Source organism: Halichoeres trimaculatus, unplaced genomic scaffold, assembly GCF_033239565.1.
Source record: "Halichoeres trimaculatus isolate MK-OKI-2021-1 unplaced genomic scaffold, fHalTri1.1 fHalTri1_scaffold_4, whole genome shotgun sequence".
Classification (NCBI taxonomy): Eukaryota; Metazoa; Chordata; class Actinopteri; order Labriformes; family Labridae; genus Halichoeres; species Halichoeres trimaculatus.
This window is the reverse complement of record NW_027437182.1, coordinates 29,387,090-29,401,572: the sequence shown is the minus strand read 5'-3', so window position 1 is coordinate 29,401,572 and position 14,483 is coordinate 29,387,090. Positions and strand designations below refer to the sequence as shown.

The 14,483-nt window shown below is 42.4% G+C and overlaps 1 long non-coding RNA gene across 1 annotated transcript; it reads left to right on the top strand.

The window, feature by feature from the left end:
- The first annotated feature begins 2,364 nt into the window (after nucleotides 1–2,364).
- LOC141789090 (uncharacterized) lies at nucleotides 2,365–13,697 on the top strand. The gene is made up of 3 exons (XR_012598181.1): nucleotides 2,365–2,500; nucleotides 5,440–5,567; nucleotides 13,678–13,697. It is a non-coding gene; the product is annotated as an uncharacterized LOC141789090 (long non-coding RNA).
- Nucleotides 13,698–14,483: the final 786 nt, after the last annotated feature.

The following is a 14,483-nucleotide window of genomic DNA, read 5'->3' as shown; positions in this document are numbered from 1 at the left end:
ACAAAAGCAACTCTTGCAGGGCTTTTGCAGGAATACACCGATTGTATATTTTTGATGGTTAAAGGTTACTGGGTTACTTCTGTCTGTCCATCTGAATAATTGTGATGTGATTCCACTTACGAAATAAATCATGCCAGCGTGCAGTGTGATTAAAACGAATTTAAAACAGGGCAGGAGTGGGGAATGACAGGCCGGAAACTGGCCACAGCTGGGCCACCAGCTCGAGGGTGTGACCTAGACCACAAGGCCAACTGCGCCCCCGAGGTTTGTTTTAAGAGAAATGAGACGTTCTTTCCTCCAAAGTGTCAGCTGATCACTGCGGGATCATCTGTCAGCCAGCTCTAACAGCTGTTTGTGTGTTGCACGTGTGTGTCGCAATAACTCATAAATTATTAATAGTAATAGTTCTTTAAATTTGTTTTTAACTGTTTAACACTTTCACATGAAGAGTTAGTTTGTATCTGATCAAGAACTTTGAAACTTAATGATATATAACCTAGTCCAGTGGTTTTCAGAGTGAGGGTGGCCAGGGGGCACCAGGGGGGCTCAGAAGATTGGAGGGGAGGGTAAAATATCATAATTTTTTATTCTATTTTATTTTTATTTTTTTTATCACCATTTGTCCTGAACATACAAGTAAAGTACCATAATTGTTGGATTCTCAAGTTTCAGATAGAACCTAACCACACCTTGTGTGACAGCTGCAACCACGGCATGATGATGTCTTTATCCCTGTTGACCTGGTGGTTTTTGCCTGTTATAAAGCAATTTAAAAAAACTAAACTGAACTTTGAGGCTCTTCCCCTGTCTAACTACTGGCTACATGTAAGAAAGGAGTATCCCACCCTGGCTGACAGAGACCTGAAATGCCTTCTTCCTTTAGCAACAACCAACTTACTCTAAACAAATTTAATAGTTATTGAAAAGTGAATAAAAGTTAGAAAATACATTCTTAAAATTGACATTTCTTTACATATTTTGAAACATTGTCAGTATCCAAAGGGGGTCCCCAGCCAGAAGCAAATGCTGTTTGGGTGGCCATGGCATAGGAAAGTTTAGGAACCCCTGACCTGGTCAATGGTGTCTCAGGATCACTGGATACTTGTTATTTATCAGCTCTCAGAAGAAAAAAAAACAAGAAAATGAATGAGAGAAATAACTGAACATGAATACTTGTGTTCCATCTTTTTATTGAACTATATGAATTATTTCATTGGATGATGAATCTGACCTAAACAGGTATAAAAACTTGGTATTGATTCTCTGTTATATTGATTTTTTTACCTTTGTGTTCAATATTTTGTGCTTCAAACTCACATCACACACGTTTCCTCTAATCCCCAGCTACATGACCTGTTTAAGTTATCAGTCTCCTCTTTCCTCCATGCACAATTAACGCTTGGAGACACCATGCAATGTGGCGGCTCAGAAAGTACTTCCAGTGCTGGTTAGGAGAGAGGAGACTACAGTGTATTACTTTGAGATGCGCCCTAAGTGTGCTTAACAAACTGGTGCCATCATCACATACTTTTGAATTCAAACCTCACCTGTCCCTCACCTGTCTCTTGATTCCAGATGATCAGTGGTCAGATTTCTGCAGTTTTATGTGTAGAGCTGCACGATTTGGGGAAAAGGTGCGATTTGCGATTAGGTGGACAATATTGCGATTGCGATTGTGCTTGCGATTTAATAAAAAAGGTTGTGTCATGATGAGTCTACAGATTTGCTTGGTTATCATGGAGAAAAATCTGAATTGCATGTGCTGACATTGCGATTGCGATTGCGATAATCGTGCAGCCCTAGTTACGTGCTGCGTAAACATCAGCAAACTCTGCTTCTGACCAAGGAAAATTTCCTCCATCAGGGGGCGATATTGTGAAAATACGTCAGGGTTTTTAATGGCAGGATGAGAATCTGGATTTTAACAGGATTGTTTTTCACAATGTTTTAAGACTATTATGACCTGAAAACAACATTTTCAGAAAATTTTTAACTAGTCATGTGTCCTCTAATGTGTTTTATGAACTCTGGATGCTGAAGAAGCTCATTTTCACAATAAGATAAATACATTTGTTAAAAGACGTCAGCTTTAAGAGCTATTGAGTTCTCTGTTTGCCACTCTACTCTCTGTGATATTTTTCGTTACAGGAATGATCAAGTCCAAGCTCTAGTCCGAGCACTCACATGTAAATAGCTAACAGTCTGTCTTTCTTTGTTCTTCTTCCTTTTTTTTTTTTTTTTTTTTTTACTAATCAAACGGTCCTCAGACAAATGACAGACTAGGAAGCAGGAATAGCTTTGAAGATGTTTTACTCTATTCTCCCCTTACACCTTTGTGTATTAAACCCCCCGACAGGAAGGTATCCTGAAAGGCTGAGCAACTTGGTGTGTTTTTACCCTTTCTTCAGCCACTTCGACGGTGAAAAGTATCTTGTCTGGATAAAGACCACACCAACTAAACGAGGGTAAAATTAACAGAGATGTCCATATCTTTTTTAAGGTAAGCTAACGTCGTATTTGTGGCAGAAACATGTCACATAGAAATATAAAGTGGTCTGTACATTTCACCAGAGCCACCACTGCTGTCTAACGGACAGTTTGGAATTTCCACTAACGTTAGCTAAAGTTAGCCTAACGTTAGCTCCTAGCTGCGTTGATCGTCATGTCACTTTGTTGGTTTAATGGCCTTATATGTTCAAGTTTTTGTACTTTGATGATAGTATATCACAGTTAGCTGCGGTCCAAAATGCTCTAGTTAAAAAACGTTAACTTTGAGCCTCTGAAGTTTAACTTGCGTATGATCAGAGACTTTCACTATCAGAATTCATTTTGGTTAGCAAAGGAAATACTAATATCATTAACAGTCTATGGCCATAAACGAACTATGTGAAATATGAAATTTTCCCACATTTTATGTTCAGTGAGTGAAGAAAGTTTATATTTGTAGTAATTTTTTTTGTAATGGAATAAATCATGAATCATTTTCCGTTGCTAGGCGCTACCCAAGTAGCTGCCTGTTGCAGCAGCTCTCTCGTCTTTGTCCGTTTCTTGTAATTTTTTTGTCTCTTTTTCGTCATCTTTGTACTTGGAGTGGATCATTACTTTGTGTGGTTCATTGTCGGTCACGGACACCAAACTTTTTGTGGCTTCAGCGGTATTTTTTACTACTTTTCTCCTGTGTTTGTCTGGAGATCCTACTTGTAACCATGGCTGCATTGTTTACATGCAAAATTAGCTGTTAGCAGCCTGTAGCATGTCAATGCTAACTGGTGTAGGGCTTGAAGATTTCCCTCGAGCTGAGGAGGAGGAGGTGAGGCCGACGTGCTGGTTCTCGGATGTGAGCTGGGAGGTGACGACGTGGACCTGTCCCTCCATCCATCGTTGTTGGGAACGTGGGATCTAGCCCCGGGGGATGGACGAGCTAGCTGTGCTAACCCAGCGGCATCGTGCTGTTCACGGACGTGGCTGACGGAGCTGACATCGGACGCCGGCGCCACATTAGAGGAGCTTCCCCTGCTGTGAGCAGACAGGATCCAGGAGACAGGGACTGAACAGACTGCTGGGGAGGCTCAGTCCTGGACCCTGTGGAGGTGGAGACTGGCTGGGCTGGAGAGTGGTGGACGAGTGGTGGACGGGATGTCGTCATATAATTTCTTATGGACTTTTTTGCACTTTCTATACTCTTTCTTACTTTTGTTTTCTTAAACGCTGCGGTGACTCCTGAATTTCCCCTCGGGGATAAACAAAGTATTTTCTATTCTATTCTATTCTATTCTATTCTATGAAATATTTCGTTATGTTTTTTTTTTTTTTGCTAGGTTACCCTTAAGCAAAATATTTAATATATCTGCAAGACCTTTTTTTCTTTACTTTTTAAAACAAAATAAATTTACATTAAAAAATATATTTTTTAAATATTATTACTGGATTTTCTGGATTTAATTACTGCTCCTACTCCCCCTGTATCCTTTGTCATGGACACACTGACACAGTCACCTGGTTGGAAACACACACAGATGTAAACCTGAACTTGAATCTTTGGAGTATTAAAGTCTACTTTGTGTGAGTGACGAACAGTAAGACCTGAGAGGCTTTTACAAAAACAATAGCAACACAAACTGTAATAAGCAGATTTTCTAAAAGTTACACTACACCTATTTCCCGGTTTATGTTGGCTAAAATAAATCTCACACACTCCAGTCTGGATTAAGATTTTTGTTACAGTAATGTTGGGAAAGCGTGAATAGCCTGCTCTCCTCATAAACCCATCTTATTAGGTTTTCCAAACTGGGTCAGGAGTTCATTCGGGTTTTCTTTCCCTCTTTACACCAGACGGTGCTGTAGCCCATACCAAATCAGATTTGCTTTTTGATTTCTTTGAGGATCTCTTTACATATGTGGCACAGAGGTAGCACTAGGACAGAGGGGCAGGGGGGTGGGATTATGCTGACATCACGGTTAACCCCTGACTGTATGGGATTAAGAAAATCCCCCTGATTACCTCTGTAGCACGTTGTCTGCATCATGAGGGGCTGCACCTCCTTCACGTGCTGGGAAAAAGGTGATGAAGGGATTTAAAGACCCTCACTCGTGCTCAGACTTCAAGACGCATTCCTCATAGTGTCTCTGTCTGCAGTTAACTCCCCTAAGTATGTGAGTGTGTGAGGGTGGAAGTGTGTGAGTCTTCTCTACTTCCACTTCTTCCCCTGTAAATGTATGCATAGTTCTGAGTAGTTCAAAGCCATGAGAAAAAAACCCTCTGTGTTTTATGAAGGCTTGATTTGGCTTAAATATCATTAGCATTCTTTGCAGACTTAGTGCGCAGTAATAATCACAACGTGCATTATGCTGGAGGGAGTCAGGTGCTTCTCAGTACAGTGAGGGAGGAGGGGGAGCAGAGACCCAACGCTCACTCTCAGCTCACGTTGTAGAGTCTATTACATAAACTATTCTGCAAACACTGGAGAAATGTGAGTAGTTGTGCTCATGTTTCATCTGTTTACCCATCCTCCATGTGATATTTCAACAGAAAGAATCAGTTCAACAAGTTCCTAACCTTTGGTTATAAGTCTGTTAACTTTATTCCACCAGGCCCTCCTTCTGGACTTCTCAATCAGCTTCTTACTGCCAGCGATCCAAAGGCCCAATCAGACTTTTCTCAAGTGGGAGGGTTGTACCACCCCTCTCCCCCTGTACGACCTGTCCAAGCTCCATGCTACATGTAAACGGGCTTTGCATGTTTGCCCTATGTTTGTAAAATAAAACACATTTCAGGGTTCTTTGTCTTCAATTTATAAGCATTATCTCTATTAACATTTTTTAAGTAAATACTTACTTAGGGACATGCACGACAGTTTCAAATTTTATTTTTTGTTGTTAAACTGTGTTATCTTGTACAATTGACAGTAACTTGTATCCTATTCTGTTCTTTCTCCACAGATTGTGTTTGTTTCTATCATAGACTGTGTAAAACATGGACGTAGCCTCTGCGACTTCACCCATCTCTTCCTGAAACCGTGAAATGAAGCCAATCCTCGGACGCAGCCAAATTCGATACGACGCTGGCTGTGAGTTTCCTTTTCAGCAGCTACAGGGGGCCCGTCAGTCACATGACCTGAGCAGCATCTCCGATTGGACAATCGAAAAAACTTATGAACTGCTGAGTTAGAAAAAAATGGCAAATGGCACAAATGTTCTTGGAGTGTGGGAGGAAATCAGAGTCACTGGAGAAAACCCTCCTAAGTACAGGGACAACATACAAACTCCGTACAGATAGGAGTTTCAGAAAGTAATGGGGTCACTGTGGTGTTGTAATTGTGTTGTTTTGGTATGAAGGTGTAGAGTGGTCTATTTTCTGAATCTTCTCTCCACCGAGAGGGTTTTTTGGGTTTGTCCCTTATCTCCTCCACCTGCTCTTTGAGGCGCTCCATTCTCCTCATCATGTCCTCTTTGACTGTGTCCAGGTGTTTCAGGACCTCTCGATGATCTCTGATGGTCTGCAGCAAACCAGACTTTCCTCCTGCCTCTGCAGGTTTCCCTCCTCAGGTCTTCCTGTACCTGGGCCAGAGCAGACACAAGTCTGGAGTTCTCTCGTCTCTGTTGGTCCAGGGTAGACTCAGCTTCTTTTCTGAGCTTCTTCTCCTCTTCCAGATCTTTCTAAACCTCAGTGACTCTATGGAGAACCTCTTCATAGTTCAGCTCCACTTCAGTCAGCTCCTGTCTGAGTCTTGAGGTTTGGGTCTTGCCAGCTGTATCAGCCTCTGAACCCATGGCTCTGGCTGCCTGGATCTGGTCCTGCAGACTCCTCACCACAGCTTGAATAAGTTCTTCCTCCTTCTCCAGCTGGAGGGTACGGACACCTTGACCATCTTGACTCCAGTCTGGTGGTAGAAAGCCTGTTCTGGACTCTGACCCTCGGTGTTGGGAACCTGCTGTGGTGGTGCGACAGGCTCGAAGGACCCGTATGACGGGTGCCTCCTGTTGACGCTGTGGCTGTTCTGCTGCCACAGGTACCTGTGGTGTCTCAGATGGAGACACAAGCTTTGGCTCCTCAGGTGCTGGAGTCACGTCTGCTTGTCTGGTGGACAAAGACACCTCCAGCTCTTTAGCTGCCAGCATCTCCAGTGTTTCCTCTGTCGCTGTAGGAAGAGTTGGACTTTGCTGGATCCCTTCAAACTGTTTGCTCATCGGCCTCTTCTCCAAGTGCTCAAGAAACTCACTGGTTGAGGGTTTCTTGGGCTTTACAGATGGCTCTGGATGAGTGCCCATGTATTTTCCCTTTTCTCTTGTCAATTTTATCTTATTCTTGCTCTGCTCTGAATCCACGTCTGACTCTTTGGACTGTTCTTCAAGTGTTGGCTTTGCCCATCTACTACAGTCTGTGATAGTTCAATGGCTCTATCATGGCATAAGACATCAGATGCATTCTGGAAAGGGCCTGTAATTTGGCAGAACATCATCAATGACGAGTACTGACCAACCACAACACAGCAATGTTCTGTCATCTGTCAGCTTTGTATCCAATGATGGGTTCATGTATTTTAAAAAGTACTCACTTTTATCTCCATAAAGGTGGCTGTTGTGCGTTCCTCCACCCAAAAAATAGCTCATCTGATAGTTTGTCCATCTTCAGCATTCTGCATTAGCAGTTCAGCGCAAGCTGCTTCAGCATTCTGCACTCAGTGCAATTTCCTCAGAAAGTGCTTTTCTAGTTTGTTAAAATCCCCAATCATTTGTTTTTAACAGGTTAACATTTTCCTTTGTTGGGGGTTTTGTGCCAAAAATCAAATAAGTGCTACAACACATTACCAAAGGTTGTTTGTATACAATATGAATCATCACAAACAAATCCAAGGTAAGAAACCGTGTCCTCTACCTGGCCTTGAGATGGGTGTGATCTCTGTTGTCAGTTAATAAATGTATTGATCATAGCATTTTCAAGCAAAGCTTGAGTCTCATGAGTTTTGAGTTTAAACTCATTTAAACTATTTTTTCAGTGTTGGTGAAGAGTGGCATTGATTGCTATAGCAGTTCATAGAGTTGAATAGAAAAAGTGATACTGGCTTCTGAATGTTAAGAGTGTGCTTCTGGGACAGGAATGAATCGGAAACAAAGGTCATTTGTCAGTTTGAACGGTCTGAACGTAAAAATTGTTCATTTGTCGGAGGGGTAAAAAAGGCACATTGTTTGTGAAAACCAGGCCCAGTCTTCACAGTCTGCTGGAGAACTGCAGATCTCATCTTCAGGGCACCCTGCATTCTTGCTAATACGTAGTAGTAGTAGTAGTAGTAGTAGTAGTAGTAGTTGTAGTAGTAGTAGTAGTAGTAGTAGTAGTGAAATACATGATTTATTCTGTGGATTCCTCAGTCTGCCTTGTGTTGTTGTGTCAGACCTCAAATAAACATCATTACTGGGTACAAGTTAGTTATTAAACAACAGAGTGGTAGCAAGCCACGGTGTGCAGACACAGAGACAGCTACAGACAGAGAGCAGGCAGCTCTGTGTGTGTGTGTGTGTGTGTGTGTGTGTGTGTGTGTGTGTGTGTGTGTGTGTGTGTGTGTGTGTGTGTGAGTGTATGTGTGTGTTGATGTGTCTTGTGTGCAGCAGCATGTGACTACATGTGGGAGGTAGACAAAAGAGCGTGATGATCTGGTGTCTGCAGCTCATGAACAGCTCTTCCTTTCTTTTGCTCAGCTTCCTGTAATCTGTTCTGTAAATCAGAGCAGGATCTGTGGCTCAGAGAGAAACAGACAATGAGTGAAACGTGTGAACAAGAAGAAAATAAATCCAAGACTCAGCTGTAGACACCTACAAGTTCTCCTCAACACATACAGGACTGGGTCATGGGTGCAGAATAACTCATATGATCAAAGTATGCATGGATAGGCCAGAGTTAATGAGGTGCATTGAACCATAGATAACCATTGTTAACCCTGAAAAGGTATGAGTAAGGGAACGAGGAGTCTGCACTGTCTTTGCTTTTAAGTTCTCCTGGAGGTACAACAAGACTTATTAGCCTTGACTTCAAAGCCTCTGAACAACTGGCTCAGTGTCTAGTTTTTTAGACTATGAGTGAGGTGTTGGTTATATTTTGTATGAATAGATTTCACAGTGCTCAACAATGACTCTGAATATGAGGTTGCCTGTTTTGTACTGCTGTGTGTACATTTTATTGACAAAATATGTGCTAGAATTCCTTCATCTTTTGTTCAGAATCAGCTCCTATCACAGGTAACTGGCTCAACCTCCTTCTCATTCATCCCTGCAGCGTCTCAGCGCTTTAACACAGTCGGACGCTCAGCGTCTCTGGGGGTCTATGAGGCAGTGGGCTGGCCTGGACGCTGGGCTTCTGCATGATGATTGGATGATCTGTCTGAGACCAAATCCCTTTTTGATTGACAGTGACATGAGCCAGTCAGAGATGTTGAAGTATAACCCTCCACCAGAGCGTCTTCTGAGTTGTTTTGGATTGATCCGGAGGCTTTATCAATCCCCAGTGAGTTTACCTTCCTTAAAAACAACGAGCGTTGTGTTTAAAGATTCTCTCTCTTTTCACCAATAAGCAGCTACAGCTACAGCCGTGGAGCTTCTCCTCCTGTCACTCACACTTACAGCCTGCAGGTGTAGAGAGGAGCTTCTCCTCTTTAAAACAGCTCAAGTCTTACACCCACAACACAATGGGCCAAGGCAGTTTAAGCAGTCTAGCTCTGCTGGCCATTGAGAGAACACTGGTAAAATCCCTGGAAAAAACACCTAGTTGGTACGACAGGGTCACAGATCTTTTTCTTGTAAAGGAACGGAGGGTAGAATTTACATTTAAATAAATAAACAAATTTATAATGTAGGCCGGAAAAAATGAGCTTCCCCTCCTTGACTGACCAGCAGCCGCCACTGGCCCAGATTGACCCTGTTCCAGAGTGATGGAACTGATAAGAGGATAAGAAGAGAGGCAGATGAAGTGATCACCTATCATGCCTAGTGTCTACTGTCCAAGCCTGTGGGGGCAGTCTATGATCTGGGGTTGCTGCAGTTGGTCAGGTCTAGGTTCAGCAACAGTCTGTGCTCAAAGAATGAGGTCAGCTGACTACCTGAATATACTGAATGACCAGGTTATTCCATCAGTGGAGTTCTTCTCCCCTAATGGCACAGACTTTTTCCAAGATGACAATACCAGGATTCATTTGGCTCAAAATGTGAAAAAGTGGTTCAGGGAGCATGACATCATTTTCAGACATGGATTGGCCCCACAGAGTCCAGACCTTAACCTCATTGAGAATCTTTGGGATGTGCTGGAGAAGGCTTTGTGCAGCCGTCTGACTCTACCAGATCTTGGTGAAAAATTAATGCACCTCTGGATGGAAATAAATCTTGTGACACTGAAGAAGCACACTGACATATTTCAAATGTTTATTTCTTTTAATATTGGTGATTATAACCGGCAACTTATGAAAATTAGAATATTGTGGAAATGTTCAAGATTGAAGACACCTGGTGCTACACTCTAATCCACTAATTTAACTGCAAAGGCCTTTAAATGGTCTCTCAGTCTAGTTCTATAGGCTACATCATCATGGGGAAGACTGCTGACCTGACAGTTGTCCAAAAGATGACCACTGACACCTTGCACAAGGATGGCAAGACAAAAAGGTCATTGCTAAAGAAGCTGGCTGTTCACAGAGCTCTGTGTCCAAGCGCATAGTGGACAGGCGAAGGGAAGGAACAGATGTAATAGAAAAAAATGTACAAGCAATAGGGATAACCACACCCTGGAGAGGATTGTGAAACAAAACCCATTCAAAGATGTGGGAGAGATTCATAAAGACTGGACTGCAGCTGGAGTCAGTGCTTCAAGAACCACCAGGCACAGACGTGTGCAAGACATGAGTTTCAGCTGTCACATTCCTCGTGTCAAGCCACTCTTGAACAAGAGACAGCATCAGAAGCGTCTCACCTGGGCTGAAGACAAAAGCCGCGTTTCCACCAAGCAGTCCGGGTCGATTCGTCTCGGTACGGTGCCCTTTTAGCGGCGTTTCCACTGACTCATCCCGGGATGGATCCCTAAAAACCGAGACGAGCCGTCCCACTTTTTTGGGACCCTTTCGTATGGGTGCCAGACTGAACCGATCCGCTCTCGGGAGGTGGAGCAACACACTGCAGACGGTTGATTGGTCAAAAGAATCCTCACTTACCCCGACAGCGGCTGCATTTCTCCTGGCGGCTCACAGACTTCTCTGAAACGAAGCTTGATTGCACTTTGTATCAAAGAGTTACATGAAAATCACAGAGAGGACGAAATGCTGCATGTCTTCCATCCGTACTCTTTGTTTACAGTGTCGCGTTTTCTTCTTTGTTGGATTTAATAGCGGGGTAAGCTGCTACGGCGTCGCGCTATTGTTTACCAGCTGTGGCTTCTGGCATCCGGCTTACACGCCACCCACCACGAGAGGGCACAGTTTGCTGTGGAAACGCAAACGGGATGAGACTTAACTGTCCCAAACCGTCCCAAACCGTACTGAACCGACCCGTACTGCTTGGTGGAAACGCAGCTAAAAAGGACTGGACTGCTGCTGAGTGGTCCAAGGTTATAGTCTCTGATGAAAGGCACAGAACCCATGTTGCTTGAAGTCGAGTGTTAAGTTTCCACAACCAGTGAAGGTTTGGGGTGACATGTCCTCAGCTGGTGTTGGGTGTTTTCTAAGGTCCAAGGTCAACGCAGCAGTCTACCAGGAAGTCTAAGAGCCCTTGGTGCTTCCTGCTGCTGACCAACTTTATATGAATGCAGATTTCATTTTCTAACAGGACTTGGCACCTGCACACAGTGCCAAAGCTACCAGCGCCTGGTCTAAGGACCATGGTATCCCTGCAAAGTCACCTGACCTTAACCTCATAGAAAATACATGGAGTAGGAAGATGCGATACACCCAGTGGCGGACTGGGACTGAAAAACAGCTCGGGACTTTGACTCGGCCTGGCCGTTGGGCCGACCGGCAGCACCTGCTGATGTCAAGATGACCAGTCCGCCCCTGACATCAAAGTGTCAGGAGCGGACTGGTTATAGTCTCGACAGTCCCGAATTTTCCCAATGGCCAGCCCTCCCCTGGATACACCAGACCCGACAATGCAGAAGAGCTGAAGGCCACTACAAGAGCAACCTAGGCTCTCACGACACCTGAGCAGTGCCAGAGAATGATGGACTCCATGCCACGCCACATTGCTGCAGTAATTCAGACAAAAGGAGCCCCAACTAGAATAGAATAGAATAGAATAGAATAGAAAATACTTTATTTATCCCCGAGGGGAAATTCAGGAACTAGGTACTGAGTGCTGTACATGCTCATACTCATCATGTTAATACTTTTCAATTGGCCTAAATTTCTTCTTCTTTTATTTGTATCGGTCTAGAGTAATAAAAAAAATCTATTTTTCTGAGATACTGAATTTGGAATTTTCATTAGTTATCAGTTGCAATCATTAATATTAAAAGAACACACACAAGCACACACACACACACACACACCCCACACCCCACCTCGCTGACCTGCTCCACCACCACACATCCTCCACGGCTTCTTCTTCTCTGATTCCAACCCACTCCACATTCTTTTCTATACTATCAGTTTTACTGTACTACGGTCCTTTGAGCGCTTAGTGGATGGAATATTTGTGAAATAAACCTTGAATATATATCTATAAAAGAAGGAGGAAGTAACCAAGGATGAATTTTTCACCTTTTGAAAACCTATGAAGCATATGTTAGATACTGAAAGGGTATTTATCACTTTGTGTGATAAATACGGTTGTATGAAAACTGAAGAGGTCAGAGGATAGGGGTGTTGATTTTGAAACCATTCATGGATTGACAGCTCTCCAAACTTTTTTCCCACTAATATAATCAATAAGCAATTAGTCATGACTGTCTTTCAGATCAGTGTTACAATGAGTGGATGTGGGTCAAGTTGAGTAAAAGTATTCAGTAGTAAGTTTCTCATTCAGCAAGTGGCTCCAGTTTGTAGTAATAGTGGTAAAACTCCCTTGAAGCCTCAAGCTCACATTTCTTCAGACCTATGTCGTTCATGTGACGTCCCTACATGGCTCACAGTCGCCTGCAGGACCTGGGCGTCTCCCCCTCTGGACATCCTGCTCTGTGTAGCTTTCATGTTTTTCATGTTTTTCATGTTTGCACAAGACTCTCAGTCCAGACCAGGTGACTCCGTGTTCAATGGGAAACATTGTCCCCACTGATTTCTCAGAACGAAGACGGTTTTAGTGGATTTCATTTTAATTACTCAAACCTTATTTTGAGCCGGAGTTAATGGAAGAATATTTTTGTCACAGATTTTGCTCAGTTCACTGAATAGATAATTTTAATTGTGGGAAGGTTTTAGTGGTCGGAGCTTCTAATTACTTAGGTCCTGTTAGTCTGGTTCACTTGCTTTACTTATGGATTGCAGGATGATACAATCCTAATCTGCTCCAGTGTTAGGTCAGAGGGAAATAATTGATAGATAAATTCAAGATTTATCTGTAGCACTAGAAAAGGCTCACAGAATCCACCTCTCTGTGATCTGATGCTTGTTGGCAATAAGTCTTAAGTCTACAAAAGGGCCGCCCCAAAACATCATGGGCTTTCCTACTTACTAATTTTCCTGATGTGCCTTCTCAGCCTGCCTGTGCAGCATGTGTCTGTTGTTGAAATATAAGCAGAACACAGTTTGTTTTACAAAAAGCATTTGGACTCAAACTTAAGACGAGAAACTAATTATTTTTAAGTAACCATGTCTATAAAACCTCAATTTTAGATAATTTTTCAATGCTATGTAATGAAAGTTACTTTACAGGCCGTGAGGATTATGTGCAAAAGTTATTGTTTTCCTGGACAAAGACAGAATTTCCCATGAGCACTTTCACCCACTGTTGTGAGGACGTGACTTTTACCAACGCGCGCGTTTCTTTCGGAGCAAATGAAGGAGAGCAGATCTTTTTAACTCTACTTTTCTTTGTTCAAGACAACTTTTCCAGAATGCAAAGTGATGAGGTAATGTTTTTTTTTTGTTATGTCACACTATTGACTTTATTAACTTGGACTCTATAAACTCAGTTTGTAGCATAGGTTTTTCCCATTATTCCTCTCAGCGTCTTGAACCTGATTGTTTTATATTTCCTTTGTGCTGTTTACAGATGGAGTCGATTAACCCGGGATGAGAAGCTCTTTGTTGACCTGTACCTGCATTCACTCTTCATGTTGGCTCCTCTTGCAGTCAGAGGCCCTGGTAGGCAGACAGTTTTCACATCAGTTTTTTAATCACATCCCTTGACCTTTTAACCTCTTTAGCACTAAGTCTAGCTTAACAGGCTTACTCAACTCTCTTCCATGCTCCATAGATACACACAAATCCCCTACTCTGAGCACACAGAGTAAAGAGTCCGTTTTTGTATTGTTTGTCATAAAAGTCTATAAAGTTTAATAAAAAAAACAAGGTTTGATGACAAAACATGTATATTAAATGCAATGTGCACAATGTTTAATTCTTATCTCGTTCACTTTTTCTAGCACTTTGAGGTTTGTTTTAAATGTAAAGTATTTATATATAAAATGTGTAATAATAGTAATAATAATACAACTATTATTATTATTATTATACCAGATATTATACCAGAGAATAAAACAACCACAGCTTAATATATGCGGAAAAATCCTTCAAAGTGACCCCCCCCCACAAAAAAAAAAAAAAAAAAAAAAAAAGCCATTAGCTCCAAAGTTTTGTGAATCCTCTTTGACTCTGACCTGTCTGACCTGTCTGACCTTTCTACACCTTAAATCTGTGAAGTTGACTCACTTTAACAGGGTGAGTCAACTTAGACTAAGGCTTTAAATTTGACACCTCTGTGAGTGTAGATCAGCATCAAAAGCATAAACATCACCTTCAGAGAACTCTTACTGATCCCCAAATCAAATACTGTTACAGTGACATCTCTGTTTCACA